This window comes from Artemia sp. Qi Xiang Cuo, chromosome 19 (assembly GCF_049724085.1).
Source record: "Artemia sp. Qi Xiang Cuo chromosome 19, ASM4972408v1, whole genome shotgun sequence".
In the NCBI taxonomy this organism is placed as follows: Eukaryota; Metazoa; Arthropoda; class Branchiopoda; order Anostraca; family Artemiidae; genus Artemia; species Artemia sp. Qi Xiang Cuo.
In genome coordinates this window covers 14972257-14987563 of record NC_142812.1, presented here as the reverse complement: position 1 = coordinate 14987563, position 15307 = coordinate 14972257, and positions in this window count along the sequence as shown.

Genomic DNA, 15307 nt, shown 5'->3' with positions numbered 1-15307 from the left:
TGTTTTTTTTATTTAATTATAGTAAAGATCGGTGTGGGTATAATATATCATTTTTGTTGTTGTTGTTTTTGCTTAGACCAGGGTATTTCGTATCGAAGGAGGTGTCGTAGGAGCTTCGAAAAGCACCCGTTCGATTGAAAATAGAAAGGGCTGATGTCCTTTTTAATAGTTGAAAGTGATTGGAGGTAAACTAATCTCTCTCCCACGCCCACCCTCCCATTTGCCTTTATGTTTTAAAAGTAAATGTTGCCTTAAGATTAAATGCACTGTGTTTATGCTAATTCCCAATAAGGCATCTCAGCAGTATCCCAAGATCTACCGGGGGTATTAATTTCAAACTGTCGGGGCTACTTCTGCTCTTAAAATTTAACCAAATCAAAATAGCGTAAGTGTATCCAAGCTATCAAAGAAAATAAACAGATTTTTTGGCGAATGGTATCAAGTTTTCCATTTCAGGTCAACTAGAGGTGGTATGAAACTAAATTAAACACTACTATTTGTGTCCAGATTTTTTAAAGGGTCTATGTTGTTAAAAAGTTCTGAAAATTTTTTTCCAGCATACGAATAGCAGGCCAAACTATAAATTCTTAAAAAAAAACGAAAAGATTTAAAGTATTATTTTCGTTTTCCCTTGAAATACTATGTTAACATAAAACTAACAGAAATTAATTAATAAAACTTTCTCAAAGAATTAATTTTTTCAAAGAAAAGTGAAGAACTTCATTAAACAAAAAATGAGCAAAAGTAAAATAAAATTATCTTCAAAGCTTGAAACTATCACTAGCCCGCATCGATAAATACATGAAACACAAAACGAGAAGAAACTAAAATAAATAACCGTGTCAAACTCAAAACGAGCAGAAATTAACATAAGTTTGGTTCAAAACCCCTATGTCTTCCCAAGGCCAGAACATAACTTGCTCTTTACTGAAAAAAATACAAATGAATGTGCTTTGTCAGTTTAATATACATATATTGATATTTAGTAATCAAAATCTTAATAATATTTGATCCATTAAAGTTATAAAAGTAAAAACATTTATTTTTTTTCAGTAAAGTGTAAAGTTAGTCAGTAAAGTCAGTAAGTCAGTAAAGTTATTTTTTTTTCACCTCCTTTTCGGATGTATTTGATGAACTAGGAGATGTTTGAACTTCAAACTTTGAAAGTTATACACACATTAGCCTAAGTCATTAACAAGAAGAAAATGACTAAACACGGGATTTTATAGGAATAATGCGATGTTAAACATTAACACAACATAGGTTTTCCTGGGTCTAGTGGTTAAAAATGAGAATTCTACTTGTTCTGATCGACGGGGAACATAAACACTTTCCGCACGGCCCAACAAATTCCTGTTTTGTCATACTGTTATTGTATGTTTTTAGCCAACCATTTAAAAATCCTTACTAAAATCAAGTTGAGGTTGAACGTGCTTGGTGAATTTTGATTTTTATTATTATTTTTAATCAGAAAAATCAGCGCGCCGTGGCGCGCCGCCGGTCAGAAATCGGCGGCACACCGCCAAAAAAATTCGCCGCGCCTGGCGTCGCACCGCCGCCGATACTAAATCACACATTCGCCACCGTCATTTTGGTGTGGCGCGGCTTCGGGGATTAGTCTGAAGTTTGTTGTGAGAGTGTTAGGACTCTAAAAATGGATAGATTTGAGAAAGAGAAAATCTTAGGGAATCTTGTGCTCATGGAAAAACTTTTGATTTTAGATGATGATTTTCCGTCATTAGATTATTGCCTGAAGCTTTTTAGTCGTGATCCAAAGGCATTTACAAACTTAATTAAAATATAAATCACGAAAAGCGAAAATGATACCTCGTATTTGTTTTAAAACTCACACTAGGATAGAAATTTGAAACCATGATTTTTTTCACGAGAAAGATTTTGTTCAAAGAGGGTTTTAACCTCTTTCTCTCTTTATCATGCTCAGTTTTTTGATCGTAGTTCAGTTTTATTTTGACGTTGAGTGTTGAAACGTGAACAAAATTTTCCATTTGTGCCCACTATACATGCATACCACTGGGCAACTGGCAACCATGTGAGACTTGTATCATGATTATTGAGAACGACGAAAAGAGCAGATTATACGACCCGTGTAAATTGTATAGAGGATATGCCGTACAAATTACAGGTTGTAATTTCTGTCTTGAAGGGGAGTCTCATCCTAAAGGACACCTATGCTCTAATTGCCACTATGATAAATGTAATCAGTGGGAGAACACATATCCTGGTTTGATCGGTAAGAACCCTAAACGTGATTTTAGTTTATTGCTAAGAGATTAGTATCCTCGTGGCTTTAGATTGTTTTAGGAGGAGGAGCCTGGTCTAAAATTCGACTGTTGCAACAACAAAAGAATTTGGTTTCTACCTCATCGTGGTGAAGACAATGGCTACTATGATCATAAGCCTTCTGATTTTTATTTGGCTGTTAGGGAATGTGCTTTACCACTTGAGGACACTGTGTGAGACATTCCTTTAAATAAGCAAATTGAAACATGTGAATTTTACAAAATGAATGAAAATAGTATCATTGACTATACAAAAAGATGTGATAAGAGTGAAGTTACATTTTAGTGTAGAAAATATGACCCTGACATTGCAGCACATTAGGATCGGTATACAGTGAATTGTGATGATCTACCTACTTTATTTGTTCTTGACAAACACCTATACGTATTAAGGAAGAAATCAAAAGAGTAGAAAAGTCGTTTTTATCATTTAAATCAAATATCTTTATAAATAAAAAATTTTACATACATTTTTAGTATATTTTATGCGTTGTGAACTAAATTAAAAATCAAACATAATTGAAAGTAATTTTTCCACAAGAAAGTTGTTCAATCTAGGAAAGTCAGCGTCAATGCAGGAAAAACGGTTGCAGGTGTAGCCACGACATATGAATATCAAAAAGATTAGCGCATGAAAGCCGCATGTCTTAGTCGTTAAATCCTGTACTCTCCTCTGATTTTGAACCATAGTTTTCCTACTGTTCTGAATAAAGTTGCTAATGTGTGGAATGTAGAATTTATATGATATACCATGAGGATCACAAAATTCGATATTGTTCACTGTTTGAAAGATGCATAGCCAATGACCTGTCTTCAAAGTAAATGGACTGCTATTAACAATGATTAGGGTTTTGTTAACCCATGGAATTTGTTCAATGACATCCGATGGTATGCAATGGAACTTGTATTGGAACATGTATAAATCCATATATAATACGCTGATTATTTTGTGTTCATGGTGCTAGGTCTAGTAAAACACTGCCGTCGTGGATGATTTCACAATAGGCTTCAAATTGACTCAATGATCTTAGCGTTACAATCTGATTCAAAGCATTGGGAAATATGACCTCTAATCGTATATTCCCTGTTTGCATTAAACTCATATCTTGGGTGCCAGACAATTCCGAAAAAATTAAACCATGTTTTTTTGAGAAAATTGAATCGGTTATTCAATTTTCAAGTAGTTTAGAGTCATGATCTAAGGATTGCATGGTCAATTCATACAGAGTTCTATTTGATTTTTTATCAAGTGAGAGAGTGTACAGTAGAAATCCATTAACATTCCACACAAGACTAGATAGACGGAAAAAAATAAAATCGATGGGGGATGCAGTCCAGAATCTAACATAACTGAAAATCTTCACAAATGCATATGTGAGTTTTAATGGGAATTCTTCATTGATAAATGATAAATTAGTATAACTAAGAAAGCCAGTGGTGATGTGATGTTGATTGGTGATCGTACAGGGGACGAGAAATTTAATGTTGTTACCATTGGTTCTTAGTTTTTCTACTGCCAGTACAACAGACTTCATAATCTGTTGTTTCCGAAGATGAAGAATAACTGAGGTGATAATGGTATTTTCATCAGGTGCTGAAGCAAGTGTTTTTCTCAAAATGAAATTCGATGGAGTTATTTGTAACTTTGTGTTAATCTTTAGATTGGGAGGCCATTGGGACCATTGGGATGTATCGAATGTCTTAGGATCTAATAAAACAACTAGATGATACTCCTAGATCGCTGCAACTCTTAACTCACTGTCAGTATCAAAACCCGATCTATATTCAAAGCCCAATGCCTGTCCTCTCAAATGCTTATACGCTTTTGGTGTCATCATTATAAATTGATAATTTATGGTAATATTGTTAGTGCTCACCAATGTTCCATAATTGAATAAATTACTGTGTTTGAACAAGCTATTCAGGATACAGCTTTTATTGGATTGGCACTCAGCAGAAGCGGGAGTTGCACTTTCCTACTTTTTCTTCACCGTACTATCTACATCAATACTCGTTGATGACAAATCGGTGAGATAGTCTTCATTGGAAAATATAGGAAAGTATTTATTATCCGAGAGGGGTTGTTGAGGATTAAGGTGATCGTAGTAGCCTTAATTGACACTCACAAAGATAATTTCTTAAACCACATTGGCCTGACATCACATAAAGAAAGAAAAACGAGCAAAAATGGGGTTTTTATAGGCCAAATGAAGATACTGAAAAAACAAAGCGAATATTTCGAGAGGACAAACGCCTCTCTTCTTCAGCGCGAAACAAAACGATGTATCAATAAAAGCCAAAAATTAAAAGAATTAAAACCAACTACCTAACAACCATAAAAGCGAGTTATTCGCCAATATCCGCGATTTGCACAAAATGCAAAAAACATGAACTGCCATCGACGGATACTAGCGAGCAACTGACAAATGAAAGGAATCAATTCATTCACTCGAAAAACCAAAACGAACCAGCAATTATATAAGTTGGAAAACTATGTCATTTGATTTCGGATTTTAATTAAGGCATTTCTTGCAAACACCCTTTGAGACCTAAGGGGTTGTTCACGTGTTTGATTAGATGACTGGGAAAGTGGTTCAAGGTTTATTTCAGGGATTACTAACGTATCAGCTTCTCTTTTGAGAAAACCGAAATATGACTCGTTTATTCTTAAATCACCGGAATCTCTGTTTAAAGCTAGACCTAAATGTTGGTATTTATAAATTTCAACAGCTTCTCTGTAGTGCTGGACAATACCTTTATCATGCGAAATAAGACTATTTAATATATAAAGCTTGATTAAACAAAATAGTATAGTCTGGTTTTTCAAAAATGTGCTTTGCAAGGGCCGTGTAAAAATTTTCTTTTTTTTACCGCTTTTTCAGTGTATTATTAATTGAACTAGAATGCTTAGTTAATATATCTGCTAATAGCGGATTAGTTCTTCCGATATACCAAAGACCACACGAACAAGGAATTCTGTAGACACCGGAGTTTTCACCTATCGGAATAGGGTCTTTACCTTGATAAATTTGGGACCTGATAGTTTTTCTGGGTCTACAATAAGTGTAAATGTTATTTTTCCTTAGATTTTTTGAAATGTGGTCTGAAATCCCTTTAATGTATGGGAGACCAAGATAAACTGAATTTTCCCTTTGATTTGTGTTTTCTGTGGAACTATCTGATAATCTTTTAATGCGTTTTGTAATTACAGAATTTATTAAACTAATTGGATAACCATTCCCAAATAAAATATCTCTAAGGTGGTTGAGTTTTAAATCCAAAAAACGTGTTGAACAAACAGTTCATGGCAGTTCATTTTTTTTGGATTTTGTGCAAATCACGGATATTGGCGAATAACTCGCTTTTATGGTTGTTAGGTAGTTGGTTTTAATTCTTTTAATTTTTGGCTTTTATCGATACATCGTTTCGTTTCGCGCTGAAGAAGATAGGCGTTTGTCCTCTCGAAATATTCGCTTTGTTTTTTCAGTATCTTCATTTGGCCTATAAAAACCCCATTTTTGCTCGTTTTTCTTTCTTGACACTGACATCAACATTTTCAGCATTGAATAGATTCAATGAGGAGCTGATCGATGGATGCGATTCTTTGTGGGGGAGATAGGTCATATTAAGAGAAGAAATCCATCTTTGCTCTAGCAATCTTTTCCTTCTTCGTCTTCTTCTTCTTATTGGTCTTCTTTGTTTTTGTCCTCAAAGTCAGTGTTGAGTTCCTTCGCGTCCCGCCTGGGGAGATACTGATGAGTGACTGATGACCTTGCACCCTTTTTGACCCCGTCACAGTTTGCTGATTCTTAAATGCTCGCCAACGGCTCTTTCTGAAGATCTAATATTATCTTTAACACTCTCATTGATATTTTTATCCAGCCCTCAGCCCTGTGGTTTTGAGGCAGCAAAATTTGATGCAGCAGGTACCAGATATTTTCTGGTAAGGGGTAGTGCAGAACGAAATAGCCAAGCAAACCAGCTATCAAGACCGTAGCCAGACATTTTAGTAAGCCCTTTGTAATAGTAAAACCCACCACCTATTTGATGAGGACTCAGAGCAGCTACATAGCAGTTGATGTCAGTACAGACAAATGGAATTCTTCTATTTTTTTTCTTAGAGAGTAATGATGGGAGGAAAATTACATTTAATCACAACTAAACCTTTTTTTATTGCTAGAGGATCCTCTAGTTCAGTTCTTAGCGTTAACTGACAGAGTTCCAAATATGAAGTATTTGCAGGGATATAGTGAAGGTGCCTTATGTTGTAATGATGAATATGATCTTGATTGGTTTTTCGTTCAAGAACTCGTAAGAGAGGGACATTGCTGTTGCCAAATCTGGATGTTTCAACAAATGAGGCATGGAGAAATATACAAGTGTCCGAGGAGAAGGCTGGTGGATAATTAGCAAAAATAAAATTAGTGTTTCTGGCACTTTTATCATGGGTTATATTAAGTTTAAAGCCAAGAACATCTTTTAGATTATAATTGAGAACAACCTTTTCATTGGCAATGGGTGAAGTAATGTATATCCTCCCCTCTTCCTTTGAATAGTTAAAATAAAAAGCTCCTTTTTTACAAGCAGAAACTCTTTTACTGATAGAACGACATAAATCATTCATAAAAGTGAGTTCCTCGTATGGTAATTCAACATATAGATCTTTTGAATTTTATGTTGTTCGCTAACGGCTGGTGGCCAATATTGTGGTCTAATTTCTATATTATATTTGCAATTTTTACTCAGGATATCATTATTGTTTCTGATAATACAATCGACAAGAGCCACTTCGTGCGCACCGTCGAAATTAATGACGTGGGAGAGCTTCGTCTATAAATCACTTATTTTAATTATCTCAGTGTAGAGAGGATTAGAAACACTATAAACAAATATTACAAACAAATCATTGGGCATTGTAATTGTCACCACCACCGATTCAAGAATCAAAATCAGAGCTGTATCCTGGCCACCCAACAAATAACTGTTTCTTGCCCCTGCGAGTTCAAGTCTTTAATATCATTTCTATTTGATATATGTAGCTAGTGTTCCCAACTTTTCGTTGTTGATAGTCATAGAAACCGCCAAGAATCTCTTCAAATTTGATGTCTCGTAGACGATAAGTTATGGGTTTGGTGTCTAGCATTTTTGCCACTTTAAAAAGTTTAGTGGACCACAAGTAATTACCCTTTTAAAAACATTAGTTGTTTTATTAATTTGAACAGTATCATAAACATTGAATTTTTTCTTCACAATCATTTCATTTGAATATTGTTTAAGAAACGTATCCTTTGAAATAAAACTTCCGTTGGGGTTAAGTTGTACAATGATCGTCGGGGTCGTTGATTAAAAATAAACAAAATTTTATCTAAATCATGACTGAAAGCAGGTGTATCTTTCAATGAACAATAATTATCTTGAAACTAAATTTCAAATAGTTCTTATAAATCGTTTGGCCAACTCAGCCTTTATAGGACTGTGATAGAGCATTATATTATATTTCATTATAATTTTTCGACATCTGCATTAACTAATTCACTCCCGCGATCTTTTTTAATTTTTTTAAATGAAACTTGTTCGAGAATACTTTCTATAGCTTGAGCAGCTTCAACACCTCTCTTTGTGCGCAATGGACTGGCGTATGCTTAGCGACTAAAAACACTGATTGCAAGTAGATTGTCCTTGTACGGTGTGTTATGACGCTGTTGAATCTCATCTAGGGTTAAGAGATCTGCTTGCATTATGTGCAGCGGGGAAAAGACTTTAGTTTTTCGATAATGATTAGCACGAATCCTATGATTTCTATGCAGAGTACAACTTGATTCATTTTGAAGATAGTCTTGTAGACTTTTAGTGGGAACACTAGTGACTTTGGAAAGAGCGGTGGGGGAACTTAAACTTCCAGCTTTACCAATATTTTCATAAACACGTTTCAGAACTTCAACCATTTTGATTATAAAAACGCAGTGTAGCGTCCACTATTCTTTTGTATACTAGCGGGTGGTGGTAGTGGTGACATTGAGCTGATATAAATACGTGTTCACTATTGTTTGGGTATCAGCGGTGTTCTACTCCTCAATCTCAAATCAATGTTTTCACTAGGTGTACTATTTTTTTCCAAGATCGATTTAAAGTCTTCCTCTTCTTCTTCTTCCAGTTTTAATGAATATTGGCGATGAAGAAAGAGTCTGTTCATTTAATTCCTTAGAATTGGCCTATTGCTAACAAGGCTTTTGGGGAAGTTTAGTGTATTTATAAAGTTGTATAGATGAGTGTCAAATGATAAAAGTCGTAGATGCTTTTTAGCAAAATCATAGATTAAATCAAGTATATTATATCTCTTAGCTTTGATTATATTCCTTTTCCATCCCTATTAAATTGAATATGATCCTGACCTCTTTCTATGAGGTATATTATGAGTCATGTTCGTTGTTAAAGATATGATTCTGGCAATAGATTTCCAATTCTCTACATTATTTAATCCAATTCCTCCAACTTTAATTGTGATCCAGCAGTAGCAGAAGAATCCTGAGGAGATGTTCCTTTTTTGTGATCAATGACGCTTACATGGACTGGTCTTGCACGATAAGGCTTATGTTTGTCCACTTGGCAAAGTGCATCTTGAAGTAAAAGTAGTTTTTTTTGTCAATATTCTCATAGTCAATGAATTTACTCATATTGTCCTCAAAGTGTTCCACGGGTGAAAGAGCGAGTACTATTGCCGTCAATTTATAGAGTTTAGCCACTAGAGAAAACTGTTCACAAGTCCTGAAATTATTGGCAGTAAAAGTGTAAAAAAGCTACCGCCCGCTTGAAGTAGATGTTTCCTTTTAAAGTTGTTACTTTCTTTTTACAAGCCAATCCACGTACACTAGACCGATGTTACTTTGCCTGTTACTTAACTACTTCTGGCAGTTGAACATTGCCCTCGGTTAAATTTAAACAAAGTTCAGATATTAGATTAATGAAATCATTGTCAATGCCATGTTTGAGCATGGCTTTTCCAAATGGGGGCTTGGAAGTGCTTGGAACGAAAATTAAACGTTTATTTTCATGTAGTTTCTTCAGTGTCATGATGGCAACTAATAGCATTTTTTACTGTTCATGGGGAGATATACTTTGATTTTATTGTCAAAAATATCTTTGGTGAAACATAGATCCTCGGGTGTATTTTGGTTTAGATCAAATAGGAGGTAGCCGTAGGCTTTATTAGTTTCCTGATTGTATCCTGATAGTAGACCTTTAGGGGCGCCGGGGTATTTTTCTTTATTGAGAGTTAATAGCTAGCTAGAATCACAAATAACTCTGTATATGATATAGTAGGTACAGCTCAAAGCAAGTGTTCGCATACACTTGCTCTGATGAAAGAGATTGTGTATAGCTATAGTAACAAAAATCTATTCATTGTGAGAACGAACAGTAGACAATTGGAGCATTTCCTGGGACCAGTGTTCATTGGATAAATCTAAATTTTCAATAATCAGCGGAAAGTTTGGTTCAATAAAGTTGTAAAAATCAAGTTCCTGTATGAGCTTTATCTACACTGATGTAGCAATAACTTCTCTTTTCTCGTTTGACTCCTGCCGAATCCTGCAGTAATGGTAGATTTTTTGGGCTTTTCCTTAAACATTTTATAACAATTTTTAATTGTTTTAGATAAGAGTGTCGTTTTGCGTGACATTAATGGACCACGCAGAAACGACCTGAATGGTGTTTAAATTGATGCCTATTGCAGTTCCCTTCAAAAGCTCACCTACAACTAACTCTAAGTTATAGATGTCTAATTAATAAAGAATTTCACTATTAGTAATACGCCTTTAAATAATAATAATATGAATAACAAAATAAATAAATAGTCATATTTTATTTTATTGCTGAAATAAGAGAAGCTCATGAAAAATAACGCAATTAGAAAAAAGCACTTTAAACAAAAAAATACACATAATGTTCATTTTTGTATTTATTTATTTACAAGAAAAACATAAACAACATTTATTAAAAATAGGCACTAGGAAAAAAGACCTTTATATTTAATAAAAACACTTTTCTTATAATAAAAATTACAATAGTTATTCGAAATAAGCACTAGGAAAAGCACTTTTTATTAAACAATACAATTCAAATAATATCAATTTTTATTTACAAAAAATATATTTTTAATTTGAAATGATGTCCCCCCAGCTCCCCGGGGGAGGCTGCTGCGGCAGCCAAAGGCCGAGGCGGTCACTGCAGTGGCCGCAGAGCGCGGTGGGCCCGCTACAGCGGGCCTGGAACATTAAATTATGAAATAATTATGTATACTTTATGAAGAAATAAATCTGCCTTGCACATATGAAATTTATTAATTTTGATAAAAAAGAAATTCCCACAAACACCCACCACCCATCCATCCAGTTACTTTGGACTATTAGAGAATTTAAGTTAAGTTTTTGAGACCGAATTGTTTTCTATACTCTACACATTCAACTCGGTCAGAGATTAAATAGTGCCCGTGTGGTAGTACCTTCACACCATCCTAAAGTACATAAAATTTGTCTGATATGGCCGACATGGCATTTTTCTCAACTCTAACTGTGTAGTTTTAAATTGTAAAGAGCGAATCGCCATGGCCTTCCCTCTTGGGACTAAACTACGTTCCACACACTTTCTATAAACACTCATATTGAAATTACTTTTTTACTAAGTGTGTGGGCACCCCCTTGAAAACTTGTCTGATATCCTTGTTGTGTTTTTCCACACAGTATAACTTCGGCCCAGAAACACAACACTGGATATCAGATCAATTACCGTTACAGATTATAGCATTAACAATTGATTTAGGGCCTGGTGTTTCACTAGCTCTGGATAGAGAGATTAGTTCCAGTTGATGTAGTCCATCTGCTAGCTAATGTACTCTCTTTTTTCCAAATCATTCAAAAAATTTTAGTTTTAACTTTTAACAGGAGTGAATCAGTGTTCCAATAATACACTTGAACTTCTCCCTTAATTGGCCATTGTACCTTGCATACATTATAATAAAATGACAAAATTAGTTTTTTTTTATATTTTCGTTATTGCACTCCCTCCTGAAATAATTTTATTTAAAATAAAGTTTATTTTATTGCAATGAAGGAGCACAATGTTAGAGTCTCTGACTGCGAATGATGTAAAGTTTGAACCCGCAATGATTCAAGAAAAATTTTTGGGGTCGGTAACAATATCAAAGTAGCTTCGCTTTTGTACGCTTTCGCAAATTTTACCGAAGGCTGAGTTCAAAATGAGTATATAGAATTCCTTCTCAACCTTCATTTTAGCTTGCGAACGTTTACTGACAAAGGTGTCAGTAAATGTTTTCATGTAGGGTTTTTGATCAAATGGGAGGGCTCAATGAGTCTTTGTGACTATGAAACCATTGAACACCATCCATCTCAATAACAAGCGATGAACAATGATATTCTGTTCTGGGTTAAGGTCAGCAATAAGTTTTCGCTTTGAAGGTACCCAGTACATGCTCCCATCCTCTACTAGGTAAATTGTGGGGACTCAGAGTCCCTACCCCGCTGTCTATTTATGCACTGTCAAACAAAGTCTTTTACCGAGTCATGGATTTTCAAGTGTATTCCACCGTCCATTTCAAAAAACCATCTCTACTTCCCAACCTTCACACCGGTCCCAATGTTGGAAACATTCAAAGCACAAGGATCGCTAGGCAATTTGTTATTCCCACACGGCCAACACTAGTGAGACATCACCGACAGGCACAGGAAGTTCATATCCAATAAAACTACATCTTACTTTTCATCAGGGTGCTGTCCAGTTGGATTGGTTTTCATAATACATTCCCCGCGAAAAACATGCCCACCCCTCATTGATCTCTCTACAAACAAGTGCTGACCCAGGTCGGTGATCAGACCTATTTATTGTTTGCTGATTTTAAGAATCAAATCCATCACCAGATGAGAAGTCGAAAAATAATACCCTAAAACCAACCCAAATTCTCCATATATGTTATCTGTGTTTTTGCGCAAAAATTTTCAGAAGAGTCAGTGCATCACTGGCCAATTACCGTTTAAAGTAATCTTATCCATTTTTACACCCACCCTTTACCCAAACCCTCTTGGCAAATTCATAGTCACCAGTGGTGCACAAACTCTCCGTAAGAGAATTGTAAAATGCTTCGATAGGCGGTAATGATACCTCATCTGGCCTCGACGTAGAGTTGTATTAATTTATATGCACATTTGCCCTTACACTTTAATAAACCATACATCTCATCATCGGGGAATCGCTGTTTGAGGAGAGGGGAACTATCAAAATTGTCACTTTTCTGTACCTAAATCAACTGACTTAAAGACTTGGGAAAGAAACTGAATGAGTCTAAGAAACGGATCTTATTCAGGCACGTGTTATCCTTGTCAACTGTTTTCAAAATGAATTCTAGCAGCAGTAGCTTCTCCAACGATTTGGGTATGGTATTATAACAAAAAGAACCATCTATCCATGGGTTATCTACAACTCCCCCCTTACCAAAACTGGTAAAATAAAATTCAAATCGTAATTGAAATTGTCTATAAAACCGGTACGAAATATTGCTGTCTAATGTTTACATTGCACGACTGATGTGCAACCCCTCTAAAGTTTCTCCCTTCAGATGTAATTTCCATCCGTAAATGGTCATGTTTGATCACCTTCCTCTTTTCTCCCGTGCTAGTCCCATCATCAAATTCTTCCTTTTAAATCCAACTTTTTTTACGGCTTTTTCGCGTGTGCGTGAGAGACCCCTATTGCTTCACGTATTTTAACACGATTCGGATTTGACGAATCGTATAAGTATGAGAGTTTGGCCTTGCAGTCCATACAGATACTATTGCTCTACAGGAGCATGTTCTGAAAGTTCTTAAAAAATAATATCACCCAATCTCCACTAACTGTTTTCACAGCCGTGTATCCCGAACGTTTACAGTGTTTCATGTGATGCTTTAACTTTAAATTACTACGAAATCTTGAGAGACATGTTGGACAATAATGGCATACACACCGTTTTTACCCTCCCCTAAAACCCTAATAATATCTGTAATTGTATTAAAATATCCTATTAAATTAGGGTCTAAGGGATGCATGCATAGACTCCAGACCCTTATGCGCAGTAAATAATTATTTCACTTACAATAAGTAATTGTAGTAATCTTATAGACATATGCCATTAAACATTATTATATCATATATTTCATCATCAGCGACTCATTGTTTAAGGAAAGGAAAGCTGTCAAAGTTGTTGCTTTTCTGTTCTTGAATCAATAAATGCGTTATCTACAACTCCCCTTGCAATTCGGGTCAACGCTGGTAAAAAAAACTTTAAATCGTAATTGGAATTGTGTATAAAAACCGGTACGTAATATTGCTGTGTAATGTTGACATTGCACAATTGATGTGCAACTCCTTTAAATTTAATCCCTCCAGATGTAATTTCCTGCAGTAAATGGTCATGATCGATCACTTTCCTCTTTCTCTCATTCCCATTACCATCATCAAATTCTCCCGTGCAAATCCAACACATTTTACGTTTTCTAATTGTCACTCTGTCCTTTGATGATAGAAGCATAGGAGAGCTTGTATAACGAAGGTGACAAATTGAACGAGTCACTACTTTAATTAGGCGGAGCAATGCCGTGCGCATGCAGTCACCACACTTAACTACATCCAGCGCTTGCATGGTATTACTGGAGTCTCTTTGCAAGTTTGCGTAAGAAACCCCTCTCGCTTCATTTATTTTAGCACAATTCAGATTTGACGTTTCGTAAACATCTATGATTTTGGCTTCGCAGTCCAAAACGACCTTATTGCTCCGCAGGAGCGTGTTCCAAAATTTCTTAAACGTAAGATCGCCCTATCTTCGCTAACCGTTTCCAAAGCCTAGTATCCATGAAGTTAAAGTGTTTCATTTGATGCTTAAACTTTAAATTACTACGAAATATAGAGAGGCATGCGGGACAATAATAGGATACACCCGTTTTTACCCTCCCTCAGCACACTACTAATCGCTATAACATTATTAAAATATCCCATTAACTCAGGCCCCATGGGATTCATGCACAGAATCCAGACCCTTATGCGCAGTAAATAATTATTTCACTTAAAATAAGTAATAGTAGTAATCTTATGGACATATGCCATTAAAAATTAATATATCATATATTTCATCATCAGGGACTCACTGTTTAAGGAAAGGGAAGCTATCAAAGTTGTTGCTTTTCTGTTCTTGAATCTATAAATGCGTTATCTACAACTCCCCTTGCAATTCGGGTCAACGCTGGTAAAAAAAACTTTAAATCGTAATTGGAATTGTGTATAAAAACCGGTACGTAATATTGCTGTGTAATGTTGACATTGCACAATTGATGTGCAACTCCTTTAAAGTTACTCCCTCAAGATGTAATTTCCTCCCATAAATGGTCATGATCGATCACTTTCCTCTTTCTCTCATTCCCATTACCATCATCAAATTCTCCCTTGCAAATCCAACACATTTTACGTTTTTTAATGGTCAATCTGTCATTTTGTGATAAGAGCATAGGATAGCTTGTGTAACGAAGGCGAAAAATTGCACGAGTCACTACTTTAATGAGGCGGATCAATGCCGTGCGCATGCAGTCACCACACTTAACTTGAAACAGCGCTTGCAAGGTTTTACTGGCGCCTCTTTGCAAGTTTGCGTAAGAAACCCCTATCGCTTCATGTATTTTAGCACAATTCGGATTTGACGTATCGTAAACATCTATGATTTTGGCTTCGCAGTCCAAAACGATCTTATTGCTCCGCAGGAGCGTGTTTCAAAAGTTCTTAAACGTAAGATCACCCTATCTTCGCTAACAGTTTCCACAGCCTGGTATCCATGACGTTTACAGTGTTTCATGTGATGCTTTAACTTTAAGTTACTACGAAATCTTGAGAGACATGTTGGACAATAATAGCATACACACTTGTTTTTAACTTCCCCCAAAACCCTACTAATATCTGTAACTGGATTAGAA